General features: G+C 37.4%; 1 long non-coding RNA gene across 5 annotated transcripts; it reads right to left on the bottom strand.

The window, feature by feature from the left end:
• Nucleotides 1-7,863: 7,863 nt before the first annotated feature.
• Nucleotides 7,864-17,496, bottom strand: LOC141279866 (uncharacterized). 5 transcript variants are annotated; one of them, XR_012334698.1, is made up of 11 exons: nucleotides 10,322-17,496; nucleotides 9,950-10,070; nucleotides 9,753-9,848; nucleotides 9,537-9,650; nucleotides 9,324-9,435; nucleotides 9,159-9,236; nucleotides 8,934-9,049; nucleotides 8,769-8,846; nucleotides 8,546-8,658; nucleotides 8,348-8,444; nucleotides 7,864-8,267 (listed from the first exon to the last, which is right to left on the bottom strand). It is a non-coding gene; the product is annotated as an uncharacterized lncRNA (long non-coding RNA). The 5 variants fall into 5 exon arrangements; XR_012334697.1 differs by having other exon boundaries at nucleotides 9,950-17,496; XR_012334701.1 differs by having other exon boundaries at nucleotides 8,942-9,049; nucleotides 9,950-17,496.
• Between the last annotated feature and the right edge of the window lie 4 nt (nucleotides 17,497-17,500).

Raw genomic sequence — 17,500 nt, 5'->3', positions numbered from 1 at the left:
ACGGGCTGATGTCTTTCTTGTTCTATGAAGTCCCTCCTTCAGAAATACGTATTGAGTTCTGATTGTGTAGTTTGTTTAGTGTGTTGTGATTCGATGCTTAGCTTCCCGTTATCTTAGCTGGCGACTGACGTATTCCCATGGGCGGAGTTTAGTCAAAAACTGTTCTACTGACGTCATTAAAGCAGGAAGTAGAGGACTGTAGTCCAAACCGACCATTCGCTGTAGGCATTAAAAGGCGAATTCTGTTAAAGAAAATATATCGTCTGGCAGTGAACTTTGAGCTTTATCCTTTTACAGGTATTATTTATGCTATTATAGCAACATTACACACTAACTAGGGTTTAAAAATGGGATCAGAAAGAATGTGACCTTTGTGTAGGGTAGTATTTATGAAGACTGAGACTATAGGTACACTGTCAGAAATAAATACCTTTTTAGTCGCTGTGGTGGTACTGTAAGGTTTCGTTTGGTACCTTTTTTGTATTATATACTAAACATAATACAATGCTGTATCTTTTTGGGTACATTACTGTACCTTAAGGACCTATTGTGTATCTTTAATGGTACAGTTAACTGTTTTAGACAAAAATAGTTTCTTAAGGTATACAATAGGTTCTTAGGGTATAATATTGTACCCCAAAAGGTTCAGGAACATTTCAAAAGCCCTTTTCACACATACATTATGGAAAATACACGGAAAATGCATCCGGGAATGATTGACAGAGAAAATGCATCCTGGATGCCAATGTTTTTCTGGAACCTGCGTGTTGCGCAGGCATTTGTGTTTATTATAAGCTCATATGAGCGCGTGACGCGATATTATTTTATGTTGCTGAATGATATCAGCTTCAGCGCAGCTTTAGTCCAGTTTGTAGACATTTCTCTTCGTGAATGTTAATCTGCATGTAAATCCCTCATTTTAAAAAGCTGAACCATAACTTAATTCTTGCGATGACACGCGAGTCCTCACTACGGCATGCCCCTTACGGCATTGTTTCTGCATCTTGTTCACACAGAGGGCTTTCCGGGAATGTTATGGGAATGTTACTAGTTCCTTTTTCTGGGAGCGATCCCACAACATTTACGGGACATGTTTGTGTTCACACAGAAGCCTGTCTGCCAATTACTGGTACTTTCTGGGACCAAAGTGCGGTGTGAATAAGGTTTGTGTGTTGTACAAAATTTATAGAAAAGGTAGTTTTTTTTCAGTGTATAGTGTGCGTATTGTTTAATCAAATCCATGCCTTAGTTTAAAGAATTAAATGCAGACAAAACAAAACAGACTTCAGAGATTAAGAGAAACAGTTAGTTGGAAATGGTGATTCACCAAACTGAGGACATAGTTTTGGGTTAAACATATCTCATAATATCTCATTTATTTTTCTTAGACATCATTTAGATTAAATGGAGAGCAAATGAAAAGTCTCCTATGTCTTTTGCCGAAATCCAGATTATTTACCCTATACAACATCAGAAAAAAAGTACAAAACTAAACCTTTTCTGTCAGGTGGTACCCTTAAATGTTCATTTTTGTACCTTTTTTATACAACACATTGAACATTTATATACCAATACATAAGTAAAATGTAAGTACTCTGAAAAAGAGAGTATAAAAATCACGTGTCTGTAAACCTCTCACCACTGTTTTAAACACAGCTCATTTTTTCATTCACTCCACCCCCTCCCTTCTGGGTTTCTTCTAAAGCCACGCCCCCAAAACACATGAACACGCGACGCTGACTGGCTCTGCTGGGAGCGTGGTGCATGTAGTAACATCATGTCACAATCACATGTAATAATACACCTAACTTTATAACTATGAATATAAACAAATAGGATGGCTTTTAGTACTCACTATTAAGCCAGTGTTTTGCATGGAAGAGTTTCCGTGATGAAAGCATTGTTGACTCTGATGAGGACTACACTCTGGAGACAATACCGCTACCGCGGTATTTACTCTCGTTTGATTGCTTTGTTTATTCCTTTGTTTGCCTTGTTTGCCTTCGCTGACTGGATATGCAGGTACTGTGAGTTCTGAATGCACTTTCTCTGCCATACTTTTGCTCTTCCTAGAGTGCCTCGTGCACGTTCAAATCAATCGGGTGTGCGCATGTGTGGGCAAATCCCATAGCAACAGGGGTGTGCCATGGTCGCGAGAGAGAGTGTTAGTCGCGCAAGCCAATCATTTGTTTCGTCCCGAATGAAAAATTAGCTGTGTTTAAAATAGTCGTGAGAGGTCTAAAGACACTCGAGTTTTATACTCTGTTTTTCAGAGTACTTACATTTTAATTATGTATTGGTATATAAAGACAGTTTAAACAAATTTGAAAAAAGTTTTTTTGATAATTCCTGCCTATCCTGCCTTTAACTCTTTCACCGCCATTGACGAGATATCCCGTCAATTAAGAGAAAATGCTTCCCCGCCAATGACGAGAATTTCGTCTTTCCGCAATACCGCTATTATGCACCAGGTGGATAACTTTTTAAACCCGGAAGTATTGCCCTATGGCAAGCGGCTGCATGTCCGTGTCTGTTTTAAAGATCGCTCTGAATGGGATCTCTATGAAAAGTCCATCACAAAAATGGAATTATCTCTGCTTTTTGCTCAAAATGTGGTGTTTTTGCAGAAACCTACCCATATTCAAAAGCTGATTACAAAAGAACCACTGAAGGTAGGAAGAAACTGTTTTTTTTTGTTTGAAAGCAGAGGGTCTGTTCTTTCATTTGGTATATTGTATGTTTACATATTTAAAGAAGAACATTTTCTGGAAGGCATTAAACTTTGGTGAAAATCATGAAAAACGCTGGCGCTGGCTGGCAACTTTTTTTTTAAAACGCTGGCGGTGAAAGAGTTAAAGACCAATTTTGTACCAGTTAAATGTTAGGGGTAAAAATCATTTAACTGTACCTTTAAATGTACACAATAGGTTTTTAAGGTACAGTAATGTACCCAAAAGGTACAACATTATATTTTTTGGGAAACCCGTAAAACGGAACCTTAGGGTACCATTGATAGAAAAGGTACAGTTTTGGACCATTTTTTTTTTTGACAGTGTACAATGGACACTAATTTTACAGCTTCAGTTCTTTAATGTAATTAAAGGTGGAGTGCATGATCTCTGAAATCCAATGTTGCCATTTGAAATCACCTAAATAAACACACCCCTACCCCAACACAGGCAATGATGTCGGTTACTGCTGATTGGCTACAAGTGTGTTTTGGTAACCTGCCCGACTCCCTTTTCCAAAGTGTTTTTCAAAAATCATGCCCCCCGCCTTTAAGTGTTTCTCTTTTATTTCTCCTAAGCAACTTTAAGTGAACCATCTAAAAATAAGTTTATTAAGGAATACCTCAATCTGAGAACACAAAGGAGAACTGTTTGTGTTTTCTGGTGAGGTGGCAGAAACCCACGACTCTATTTTCCTGACACCTGAGTGAGCGGCCAACAAAGACCAATAATTACACACCGTACAGAATCAGACACCAAACAGTGTCAATTTCCATAGAAAATCCCCTCTGGGTTAAACCTACATAGACAGGAATCTGATTTTTTTCTGCATAACAAATCAGATTCCATCGGTGTTGGGTCTAGTTCACTGGTTATCAACTAGTTTTGCTTCAGGACCCAGATTTAACACGGTGGCCTGCATTTTATTATTTGCATTCGGTAATGTTTTTCCCTGCTGTGAAATCACAGACCTACAATCCACCAGACTAGTTGGAGAAGACCAATCACACTGCTCCTATTGGTACTCTCTGTCTATTAAGAGATAAAATCATCTTACAAACCTCTACTAAGCACAGAGGTAAGCTGGAAAGCAGAGGTTTATCTCACTCATACCACTGTGCTTTTCTATCAGTTAGATACCGTCACAGTGTTTACAATGCTTTTCTTTGCATTTTAGAGAGCCACCGGTCGACAAGCAGGTCCACCTTGAGCCGGTCGTCTAGCGGTTCCTGCGGTCTTATCGGAGCGATCTCTGGCTCTGAACGCGCTGCCCTCTGAAGAAAGGCCATTAATCAGTGTTATTTCATCCTGCTGACACTCTCTTACTCACTCATTCAGTCACTTACAACCTGCTCTGTGCCATCCTTCACAACCTCTTCAGCCTTTCCTCAACAATGAACAGATTCAATGAGCCCGTCAATCACAGTTAAAGCCAACCCCGCCACCGTCCGAGCGTCACCTGGAAAGGTTTGCGCGACCGTCCAATTGACTCCTTTAAACCTTTCAGCTCAAAATGGCTTTAATTTCCAGCCTCTAAATTGTGCTTTTGGATAAACTTTGGAAAAGGGCCTAATTTCCCGAACAGCAGGTATTTGAAATGCGATTTGACCGAGCGGGAGCGAGAGATGCTTGACCTTTGCTGCCACTCCGGCTCTGGCTGCCGTCCCGGTTAAGTGCCAGCGACGCTGATGTTGACAAGCGACTGAATTCGTGAGTGAGTTTAATAGGAACCGCAACACCAGAAGTGCAAGCATGTCAATCACGAGCTGCCGTGAGTGTAAAGGAGTGAAGGCACTTGTAGCTGAAGCTCTGTCACTGCATGCAGGTCGGGCAAGTCAATTTTGTAAACATGCATTAATTCACCCCAATATTAAAATGCTGTTGTTTTTTTCTTCACACTCTTATCCTGCCAAATCTCTATGACTTTTTGTGTCTATGACTTTCTGTGTCTTGATTTTGGGGGGAACTGTTCCTTTAAATAAAAATTCATCAAAGGTTATTGATTAATTGGGGAGCCACCATAAAGATTTAGCAAAACTATGCATCTAATCTAGCCTGGGTGCCAGCCGATCTTAGCCCCGCCCACAACATTTTGAGAATTGGAAGATCTGTCTGGGGTTTCTCCGTTGAGAAGCTACTATGCTAGTCCCAAAGCTGGTCGACCAATCAAATTGTCAGGGCAGGCTTTATACGATGATGGACAGATGATCAACAGTAACGTAATCAACCACGTCACCAAAGAGCGGTGTGTTGAATCTATATATATATATATTGTATATGTGTATCATGGGGTTCATTTTGACAATGTTGTCAACTGCGAGTAAAAAACACAAAACGTTTCAGTTTTTAGGACATTGTTGTCGGGTGAACGTGCATTAGATATCCATCAGAAAAAGTACAAAAAAAATTCTGCACTGCCTACAAAAATGTCAAAATTCTGAGCTTTGCAAGATCTTAAAGTTCGATCCAAACAATCGACTGTCTGATTTGGTTATGATGAGAAAAATGATTTATGGAGGTCTCCACACCCAACATAAAATAAAATACCAACAGCATGAAAGAGTAAGACTCTTGCAAGGTTGAGAAAACTCCCTCTGAGTGCTGAATTAATTTATGACTGGATCTAAGGTTGAACAGAGCTAAAATATTCGCTTCGCACCACACACTTCCTTAAGGAAGCTGCTTGAATTAGCATTGGCACACAAATTCGCACTCGTCCCATTAGCAGGTCTCTATACCTCCTGATAAGTGAAGACAATAGTTTTGGAGACAACTTTTGCTACTTGGCTGCTCTTCTTAGGATTTGGAATGAACATGGAGTTTGTGTGAAGACTGCATCAAACAGAATTTAGGATTTAAGGACTCTGCGACGAAACACACAAGCAAAACCACAATTTTGTTGGACAACTATACTGAAACATTACACCTCATGAGAAATCATCTGTTTAAAGCAATACAACTTTTCTTTCATGCAATAAAAGTACATGGTGACCATACACTGTCAAGCTTATAAAAGGACATAAAACACCATTAAATTAATCTATACAAATCAAATGCTATATTCTAATAACGTGTGCACACCAAAAGTGAAGCGAATATTCACATTGCATTACTCACTCTAAGTGAGCGTTTAATGCATTTAACACCTAAAAATAATTTTTTCAACTTATATTTTCAAAAATAATTTTATGTTGAAAAAGCTTACATTTTTAGGTGTAACCAATTGAAGTACGTTTTTTTTTTTACTTTAAAGTTTACATTTTTACTTAAAAAACATTTTTTTTGTGCATAATTTTTTTTAAGTTTCATAGTTTCTAAAAACTTCTCATTCAATCAGCATTTTTAAACATTTATCCAGAGATAAAGCGTGAACTTGAGGATAGATGCGGTGTGCTAGTTGGCGTTGCCAAGTCCTCTGCTTTTTTCGAGTTCAGATTTGGGATACTGTTTTAACAGTCTCCACGATTCGTTTTTTTTATCTGCAGGTTAAAGATTAGTTATTGGTATGTGGGCTGTGTTATTGGTAGAGTCGTTGGGATGCTTTTTGGCTAGTTTTGAATGTCCATTAAGCTAGGTTTGATACGCGAAGCTGGCAACCCTGGCTTTGCGCTTGCGCAGACATTCGGTTCGGATTATACAGAATGTAAACATTTTAATCAGATTTCAGTGTTTAGGGTGCATGTAAACTGTATTGTCTTAACCTTCAATTGGATAAAATTCTGTCAGATTGACAAAATTTAGTGCATGTAAACATAGCCAGTGTAGATTACTTGTGGGATAACTTGTTTTTCTGGTCACTTGAATAAAACAAAGATTTGTCAAAACAGATGTCTCGATAAGCTTTTTGCTCACCGATAAGCACGACAAAGTGTCATGCGAATTTTCGGCTGAAGTTGAAATTTTTTAACCTCCGCAGAAGGCGTGTTTGCGGTAATCATGATGCAAAATTTGCATTATTTGTGTCACGTGGCGCTAATTCCCATCAATTGACTTTGTACATAAACTACTCGCAAAAATAATAAACATAATATGTAAATTTTCACTACTAGAGGTCGCTAATAGCAAAGTCGCTTAATGACATTATGGAAAGAGGAACGATGGGAGATGTTTGTTTTTTTTAACATCCAGAGATGTATGGAATTCACTAATCATGTTCACAAATGTGGTAATGAATTAATGATTTATTACCTGTACGTTTGATCTAATTACTTTATGCCATTAATAAATTAGCTGCGAGGCGCACCAGCTGCGTGTTAGATGCTGTATCACTGCCATTTCAGCATTAGTCCACTCTTGTTGCCCATCTACAACTTAAAACTAAGGATAGCATGGATATTAGTCAGTAAAAGGGCAACAATTATAAGGGACTAGCCATTATTTAAAACAGGAATTTCTCTGAATTTACAAATCCTTAAAGCGTAACTAAACCCCTGGTCAGAGCCTGACTCCACCCACTGGCAATATTTGAAAAATGCAAGAAAGGTGGGCAGATCCCAACAGAGATAGAGGGGACGAACTAAGCTCGAACCAAGTGTGTGGTGAGATCGTAACAAGGGCGTGGTGATCTTGAACCTGCTTACGTCACGAGTCATTTTTTGGACCCAACATCCAATAGGAAAATTCAACTGCAGTAGCCACCGTTCAACCTGAAGAGGGCAGCACTCACTCGTTTTTACACCATATAAACTCTCAGAAAAGAAAGGACATAATTGTACCTTTAGGGGTACAATGGCTTGTCACTGGGGCTGTACCCTCAAGGGTACAGTTTTTGTACCCTTGGCAGAGGGTACAAATTTGTACCCTTGTGATTTGTACCTTAAGAGACCAGTTTTGTACCTCTGGTGACAATTTTGTACCTTTATTTAACAGTACAAATATGGACCCTTCAAAAAGGGTACAAAATTGGCTTTGACAGGGTACACTCATTGATTATGGTTTTAAACTTATACATATATCTCAATCTAAGTACTGTAAACTTTAAATTATAAGTGCATATGACTCAATATATTTGTGTTGGTGTAGCCAATCGTTTAGCGTAAAGGTACATTGTAAACATTAGTATAAAAAAAATGATAACAGAAAAGATAAAATACACAGTTTATTGAACAATCATTTATTTAAAAAAAGGTTTAGATATAAAACAGTGTGCTGTTCAGTCCAAATTCACAACATTAAAAACTAATATTACATTTACACTTTACTTATGAAATATATCAAGTATTCCTTTATGACTTTAACAGACTGTCCAAACAGGAATATTTTAAAACAAAATCAGTGTGCCGTTCCTTAAACCAAACGACATTTAAACATTTTTAACAGGGCCACATCTGTCCTTGTCAAGCAGTGAGAAACACACAAATATACATTTTTTCCCTGATAAAACTGTGGTGTACTCACAGCATAATGAGTAAATGAATAGGTCCATATGGAGTAACATTTCTTTAGTTTTTCTTGTGTTAATGACGGGTGGTAGAGGATAGTCAGTCAGCCTCCTTAATGGTAAAGATCGAAAACTGCTCTGGGCACGTTCATACTTATCTGTGAGAAAACACAAAAATATGAATACTTTTTCCACTTACAGAACTGTGGTATACTCACAACATAAATAAATGTGGTACCTTTAAAGTTTTTGCGTGTGAATGATGGTTGGTCGAGAACAGTCAGCCACCCTCAATGGTAAAGATCCAAACTTGCGCGGGAAACGTTTGTGACAAACTGTGAGAAAACACAAATAAATATGAATAAATTTTCCACTTACATAACTGTGGTGTACTCACACAACATAATAAATACATTAATAAATGTGGTAACGTTACCTGTAAAAGGTTTCAGGGTAAATTACTGTTTGGTGGCGAGTAGACAGTCTGTCAGTCAATCTCCCCCCTGACTGAGAGAGATTCAAACTTGCGCTGGAAACGTTTGCACTAAACTGTGAGAAAACACACATAAATATTAATTAATTTTTCACTTAACAGAACTGTGGTGTACTCAAACAACATAATAAATGAATGAATGAATGAATGAACGTGGTAATGTTACCTTTAAAAGGTCTTGAATGACTGTTTGGTTGAGAGCAGACAGACAGACATACAGACAGTCAGTTAACGTTAGTCCTTACTGAGAGAGAAACACATAAATATGAATTATTTTTCACTTACAGAACTGTGGTGTACTCAAACAACATAATAAATGTGGTAACGTTACCTTGTTACCTCTGTGTAACTGACTGTTTGGTGGCGAGTAGACAGTCAGTCAGTCAGTCAGTCAATCTCCCCCCTGACTGAGAGATTCAAACTTGCTCAGGAAACGTTTGCGCTAAACTGTGAGAAAACAAACATAAATATGCATTAATTTTCCACTTACAGAACTGTGGTGTACTCAAACAACATAATAAATGAATGAATGAATGAATGAACGTGGTAATGTTACCTTTAAAAGGTCTTGAATGACTGTTTGGTTGAGAGCAGACAGACAGACATACAGACAGTCAGTTAACGTTAGTCCTTACTGAGAGAGAAACACATAAATATGAATTATTTTTCACTTACAGAACTGTGGTGTACTCAAACAACATAATAAATGTGGTAACGTTACCTTGTTACCTCTGTGTAACTGACTGTTTGGTGGCGAGTAGACAGTCAGTCAGTCAGTCAATCTCCCCCCTGACTGAGAGATTCAAACTTGCGCAGGAAACGTTTGCGCTAAACTGTGAGAAAACAAACATAAATATGCATTAATTTTCCACTTACAGAACTGTGGTGTACTCAAACAACATAATAAATAAATAAATAAATGTGGTAACGTTACCTGTAAAAGGTTTCAGGGTAAATTACTGTTTGGGTGGCAAGTAGACAGTCTGTCAGTCAATCTCCCCCCTGACTGAGAGAGATTCAAACTTCCACGGGAAACATTTGTGCTAAACTGTGAGTAAACACACACAAATATTAATTAAATTTTCCACTTACAGAACTGTGGTGTACTCAAACAACATAATAAATAAATTAATAAATGTGGTAATGTTACCTAAAGGTTTCTTGGTAGGACTGTTTGGTGGCCTGTAACGTTATACAGTCTGTCAGTTAATCTCCCCCTGACTGACTGAGAGAGATTCAAACTAAACTGTGAGAAAACACACATAAATATGAATTATTTCTCCACTTACAGAACTGTGGTGTACTCAAACAACATAATAAATACATTAATAAATGTGGTAACGTTACCTTAAAAAGGTTTCTGTATAACTGACTGTTTTTGATTGCGTGTAGACAGTCAGTCAGTTAAACTCCCCCCTGACTGACTGACAGAGAGATTCAAACTTGCGCGGGAAACGTTTGCCCTAAACTGTAAGAAAACACATAAATATGAATACTTTTTCCACTTACAGAACTGTGGTGTACTTAATGCACATTAACCTGCTCATAAAAATGAGTCTGAGGCAATAGTGCTGTGTCAATATCGCGTTGACTCATCGTATACAACTTTACACAAATAACCGTAACCGAATCAGTATTAAAATGAAGAGCCACGACAAACAACACATTTTTAAAATTTAAAAATGTTTTAAAGATGATGAATGAGTTTCCAGAGCTTACCTGTTAATATTCTTTATGTGTCTGTCTGTCGTCCTCCTGCGCTGCTCTGTGAAACTGACTCCGACCGTGAGATGTGGGGGGATGGGCGCGTGTCAAAATAAAAGCGCGGGTTTTTTTCGGTGTGTGAGGGATTCAGTTATTCAGTATTTATTCAGTTTAAATAATGGTTAATCAATTGCAGTTTTTGAGTTCATATCACAGTTTTTATTAAGTGAAATTAACTTTTTTCATTAAAATTTAAAAGTAAAATTAAACACACTGTCAATGAACAGAAGAAAACTAATACTACTTCAATACCCATGTGTCCAACTAAAGGAAACAAAAATTGACACAATAGTTATTTACGTTACTGACCAGATTTACAGCAGTTGTCTAGAACAACAAATAAAAAAACAATGGCAAGAGGCTGTCTCTTAACATTGTACCTTATCCTTTAAAAGAAATGGTACAAATATGTACCTTTTAATGCTTGGGAACAAATATGTACCTTTTTGACCCTCAAAAAGGTACATACATGTACCTTGAGGTCCAATAATGAGCCATATGGGGTACTTTTGTGTTGATTGTACCTTGGGGGACAAAAATGGACCCCTACTGTACCCCTATTTCTGACAGTGTATTGTAGTTTTGAAACACTTTATATCCAAATGTTAAAAAACCTACTAAAATCAATGAACAGCACTAATAAACCATCATTCTTACAGATCATTAACTAAAAAAAGTTGGATTAGGGTTTAGTTACTCTTTAAGAACATTTGGGATAATACACTGTGCAAGTGTTTTGGGGGATATTTTATATTTTATTTATATTTTTACATATTATGGCTTTAATTTTGCTTTTTGTGTACACACGCCATAAATCTCCTAAGGTCATAAAATATCTGCAGCAGCTTCAAAATCATGTCAAGCAAGGCAGTGTTTTAGCGCTCATGAATCTTGTAACCAGCTACCTGCTTTGAATGTTCGGTTTTGACATTTATTTAAACTTCATTTTTAATTTCTATTGTACAGATTTTTATTTTTGCGGTGTAATTTCTCTTTCAAATAGCTTATCGAATTTATAGGTTTACTATAGTTCCTAATAAGATTGCTGGGTGACTAATCTATCAGAGCTGAGTAAATAAATGCAATTAACTCCTTGATTGTTGATTTACAACAAGCAATCTTTAATTTCTATCTTTTTTCTATTTTCCTTAACAAACAGCACACTAAGTTGTTCAGGCACTGATAAGCTAAGCCATTCCCCAGCGACTAACCGTGGCATTGAAGTAGTCTGGTTTCAATACATCCCCTGCCCAGCCAATCAATCACTGGCAAGCACTGCAAACTAATCATTTATTGATGGAACGGCACAGCCATGAATTTCTAATAGCATTCGTCTTATTTAACAGTCCAGATCAAACAGAGAAAATCCAAACATGCTGGAAGGGAAGGGTTAAAAAAAAAGTTAATTCCTGAGCATATCCTTCTTTTTGGCAGCCTACCGACAGATATTGATGGGGGAGGCCAGCGAAAAAGAGAGGAGGGCAAGGTGGAGGCAAAAAGGAATGTGTGTGTGTGTGAGTGTGTGTTTCTACGTATGTATTAGGGGGCTGGTGCGAGCATTACAAATCTGAATGTCATGGAGCGTTTCATATCAAATCAGGGCATCTGGGTGAAATTTTCCCAACCTTCTGGGTGATGAGAAGAAGATTTATAGATTTCTTACTTTTTTACCACTCCATCAATGTGCACTGACTTTAAACAGAGGGTTTAAGGTAAAACAATCCCCTCGCACCACAAGTCTCAAAAAGCAGAGAGCATTGCAAGTGTCTGTCTTTATTAACAGCATAGTCCATAAAAAAACATGGCTTTCCAGTCAGACCTCATGAAAGACTAAAGTTAAGTTTGCAGAATAGTTTGTCAGTATCAAATGCCATTTTGACAATGGACTAAGTTGCGTTCAGCATGCTTTAACCAGCCTACAATGGTTTGCTGGTCTAATATCTGGTCTGGTTTGTGTGCTATGAGTATAAGGTCTTATCACAGCTGGTCAGGTTGGTAGACAAGCTTGACCCATCCAGCAAACCATCTCATTCAGGATCATTTAAGATTTTTTAGCAGAACAGGTTAGTGGCTCAGCCTGATTTAGCGTGTTTCACAATTACAGCCTGTTTGGGACCACTGGATGACGCACCTCACCGCCGAGAGACATAAACATAAGAGAGGCCATGCAAAAACAGCAGATGCACGTCTCACGTCTCAGATTACCGGTGGGGCAGAGATTTGTTAAGCATCTGTCGCCCCCTGCTGGTGAACAATTGAGTTAAAATTAGCATCTGACCACCAAATTGGATAAATCTTTTGTGTTACTAGAAAGACAAAAAGCAAATATTTAAACAGATTTTTTCCCTGACATTTTCGGGGGACCCCTACAACCTTCTGGAGGCCCCTGGGGTCCCAGACCCCAGCTTAAAGACCCATGAGAGATAGTATATTGGTGCCGGAAATGTCAAATAGCTCTGATAAAGAGTAATACATCAGCATATACACTGTCAAACATTTCTGTAGAAATTATAGTGTTACTGGCAGCTGTTTGTCAGTAACTTACTGCAGATTTAAATTTACTTGCAAAAGTTTGTTTAAAGTTAAATGAACATTAAAAGGGACAATCCACCCCACAAAATATGCTCATTTTCCAGCTCCCCTAGAGTTAAACATTTGTTTTTTACCATTTTGGAATCCATTCAGCTGATCTCCGGGTCTGGCGGTACCACTTTTAGCATAGCTTAGCACAATCCATTGAATCTAATTAGACCATTAGCATTAGCATTAAGAGGCACAATGATATTATGCAGCACCTAAAAATAGTCCTCTTGGTATCTATCAATAGCAGGGGACTATTTTTGGGCACTGCGTAATATCATAGCGCATCCTGCAGCCATGTTACGGCAGCAAAATCCTTGATTATTACGCCAGAATGAGAGTATAGTTCCTAGCCATATCTGCCTAGAAAATTGCAACTTTAAATTTTCCGTCGTTCTTAGAACTAGATGTAACTACAAAAGAGTCAAGTTTTAAGAAGGAAAAATATCTTTAAATATTTAGTGCGATGCTAATGGTCTAATCAGATTCAATGGATTATGCTAAGCTATGCTACAAGTGCTAGCGCCAGACCCGGAAATCGGCTGAATGGATTCCAAAACGGTAAAAATCAAATGTTTAACTCTAGGGGAGCACATTTTTCAGTGTATATTACAGCATTAGCATGTAAAGCATGCATGCATAAGATTTTTCGCCAAGCGTATAAAACTGAATAAATCTAAGATGTATTCACTATTCAATCTCATACCTTTAATTTTCTTCCAAGATCTCATCTGGATGACCACGTTTGAAAACAAAAACAAATATGGTAGCCAGGCTGTAATTTTTCATGCTAATAAAGATGCATCAGATCTTTCAAACTGACCTTTTCTCAAAGCAAAGCGCTGAGTGTGCAGTTCAACCCCCTCTGTCATTTAAGCTCGGCCCAACAAACACTTATCTTCATCTGAAGCAAGCATCCCTGTGTGTGCACGAGCGAGCGTTCATGCAGGAGTGAGTGTAATATACTGTAATTAATCACAATGCAGCCATTTGACTCCAGAGAAATGAGAGATGTCTGCTGCTCTCAGTCACCACATGCTCGGCCTATCAAGGTCATCCTGAACTACAGTGAGCATGCAACTGCATATTTGAGGTTTACATTTTTCTTATCAAATGTTTAAAAGACTTCACCTAACATAAACTAATGCATGACACATTACTACAACTAAAGTATTTTAGCTAAACTAACACATTCTAGAAACAACTTTAATAGTTATGTATTGATCAAATTTTTTAAAGCATACTGTACTCAAAAAAAAAAAAAAGGTAAATTAATTTAGTTTCTGCATTTTATCCTTTTTCAATACATACATAGTATAAGTCATTTCATTACAGCTGTAAATATTAACTGTTGTTATAAAGACAAGCGGAATAACTATAGAAGGTCATGCAAGGTATATGACCCCATCTACTCTCCTTCAGGCTTTAAATGAATAAGAATGAATAAAACATGAGCACAATCTAATGCAGCGACAGAAGCTTCTCTGCCATACTAACTGTGAGAGACCATATACAGTAATAGTTTCATACTTTTCTATGTTAAATCTTTGTTTAAAGGGTTTTTTCATGAATAAGGCTAACTGGAAGCTGCTATTTCTATTGCTAGGCCTTATAGCTTGATGACATACTGCAGAATCTTTCTCCACCATTCTGACACTATTTGTCCTGCTATGGACCGCTGCCTTAATCCGTACGGAAACATGACAAAATGATTGGAAAGAAACCCAACTCACTGGAAAAATCTCTGTCTGCAGAAGCTATCTGTGCAATTTCAGAGTCAAAGCCTGAAGGTTTGAAACGTGTCATTAAATGTCAAAAACCTTCTACTTTTAACCAACTGTTCCAAAGGATAAGCACATACTGGAAATGTGTCAAAAACTTTTCAGGGAAATAAAGATAAATTCTGTCAATTTTTAAGAATGTTTCCATTTAACTTTTCCTATCTTTTATCATGTAAAACATTTGAAATGCTTTGACAGTGACTTAAAAAAAAACATCAGATAAACATCAATCTATTGTACATTTACATCTAAACCATTACTTAAAAAATAAAAGAGGGTAGAGTTTACGGGTAAAAAGAACAGACTTATCTTACCATTTATGAACAATATACTTATCATAAAATTACTTATCTAAGTCTTAATATCCAAGTTGGCACCCATGAACACCCCATCATGGCATTCAAGACAACTGTCCTATCTGTTAAAGGTGCAATTTGTAAGATATTTGCAGTAAAATATCCAAAAACCACTAGGCCAGTGTTATATATTTTGTCCAACTGATTACTATCAATATCTGTAATGTTTTCAACTACTTGTAAATCGTCAGAAAATTGCCATTCAAAACATTGACACGGGGCAGTGCAGTCGCCTCTCAATGATGTTAATATCCACGTGAACCTTTGTTACTGCCTTTACTGACGTAAAAACCACATGACAACAGTTTCATGGACAAATGCGGAAGTATGCATTAGCGCCTGTCAGGCTACGCGCTTGTTTATGGACTAAGATTACTCTTTACCGTCTGCCGCTGGTTGTGTCAGCAAAGACAGCTCCCGTAAGCGTAATTTATAAGACTTGATTACTTTATTCGTCAATGTAATTTCTCATTCGCGTCTGATTGAGTTAAAGACTACAAATCCCATACCACGCTGCTTCAGAGCGTCATTAATCTACGTCATTTGTTATTATTGCTGTTTTGGTGCCATCTAGTGGCGAATTCTACGTATTCCACCTTTAACGGCTTCATTGCATTAAAGGAATAGTTCACTCAAAAATGAAAATCATAATTTATTCACCCTCCTGTTGTTGCAAACCTGTATTACTTTATTTGTTCTGCTAAACATAAATTAAGATATTTTAGAAAATATTTGTAACTAAGCAGATCTGGGGCACCATTGACTTCCAAGGTAGGAAAATATTATTACTATGAAAGTCAATGGTGCCCTGCATCTGTTTGGTTACAAACATTGTTCTGCTGAATACAAAGGAAGAGATTTTGAAGTAAGTAATTTATACGTTAATGTTTGTAACAACTTGTAACAACAGGATTTTCATTTTTGGGTGAACTGTCCCTTTGAAGACAATTCTAAATATTGAGATGTCTCTAAGACGAAAACAATATGATCAAGATTTTTAGGTGTGAGGGATACAAGCCAAGAAAATGTACTAAACTCTCACTTTATTACTTAAGTTTTTCTTTTTGATGTTTTATAAACCAACAGCCTTGACAGTAATACAATTCTACAGCATAGTACCACAGTTACACAGTAGGCCTATGGTTTAAGATGGTGTACATTTTATAGGATGTTATGATATGCCTGTAATTAGTATCAGCATTAATAAGGCCACTTTATAGGGTGAAACTTGTCTTTAGTTTAGCATACTTAAAGGAGACATTTCACAAAACTTAAAGATATAAAATAAATCTGTGCCATTTTTGTGTGTGTCATTTTAAATGTAAATGAGCTGATGCACATGGTTGGATTAAGGGGCGGTAATATTCCCTTTTGACATCACAAGCGGAGCCACATTTCAATTACATATTTTTTCACATGCTTGCAGATAATGGTTTACCAATACTAAGTTGCTTCAAAGGTGCCATAAAAGAAACTTTTTTTGTCTGAATGGTTCTATAGATGGTTTCATCGGATGTGCGTTGCCGTGGTTATGCATCTGGCCCAAAGTTAACTTCTGGTCTCTGTTTGTTTAATGGCCTGACTAATCGACTAAACTGACCTCTGGAACAAATACCCTATGGAAAATAAAAATGTTTCAGTTTTTAAAAGATGAGGGGAGACAGTGGATCAGCAGCGCTGTGCAGATATGGCAGCCAGACAAGAATTTAAGGATCTGTACCTCACATTGTAACGTTAGCTCAGTGTAATGGTTGATACTAGGGGTGTAACGATTCATTCGTTTTCTCGATGCATCGATTACAAATCCTGCCGATGCATATGCATCGATCTTGAAACCTGGATTTTTGAATCGTGAATCGTTTGTTTCGATTTTATATTTAACAATCGAATGAATCGTGATTATATAACGAATATGATGGATAATAAAAAATATATAAATAAATTTTAAATTAGTTACATCTGCGACGTAAAATGAGCAGTGGATTACGTCACTACTCTTCAATTTGCGGCGCGCCTGTTTGCTGTCATTTGAATAAACACAGCAGACAGTGCACAAATGGAGGGACACGAAGGAGAACAACGCACCAGCCAACATGAGATCAAAGGTTTGGGATTACTTCAGTTTTCACGAAGTAAATTGAAAGACTGTCCGAAGTCCGTTGCAGTTTGCAGACATTGTAAATCTGAGTTAAAATACATTGGAAATACAACGAACCTTATTAGCAACCATCTCCGCAGATGCCATGCCATTAAGATAGACATACCTGCACTTAAAGCAGCTAGTATTTTAGGGTCAGACGTGAGAAGTGCTACTCCTTTACACACTTTGCTGTATTTACACACTTTGCTGTATTTCCTAAATGTTCAGGAAATGTATGCAATGTTTACAATAAACGTTTATGGTGCATTGAATATGT

This window comes from Paramisgurnus dabryanus, chromosome 12 (genome assembly GCF_030506205.2).
Source record: "Paramisgurnus dabryanus chromosome 12, PD_genome_1.1, whole genome shotgun sequence".
Classification (NCBI taxonomy): domain Eukaryota; kingdom Metazoa; phylum Chordata; class Actinopteri; order Cypriniformes; family Cobitidae; genus Paramisgurnus; species Paramisgurnus dabryanus.
This window is presented reverse-complemented; position numbering and strand designations above follow the sequence as displayed.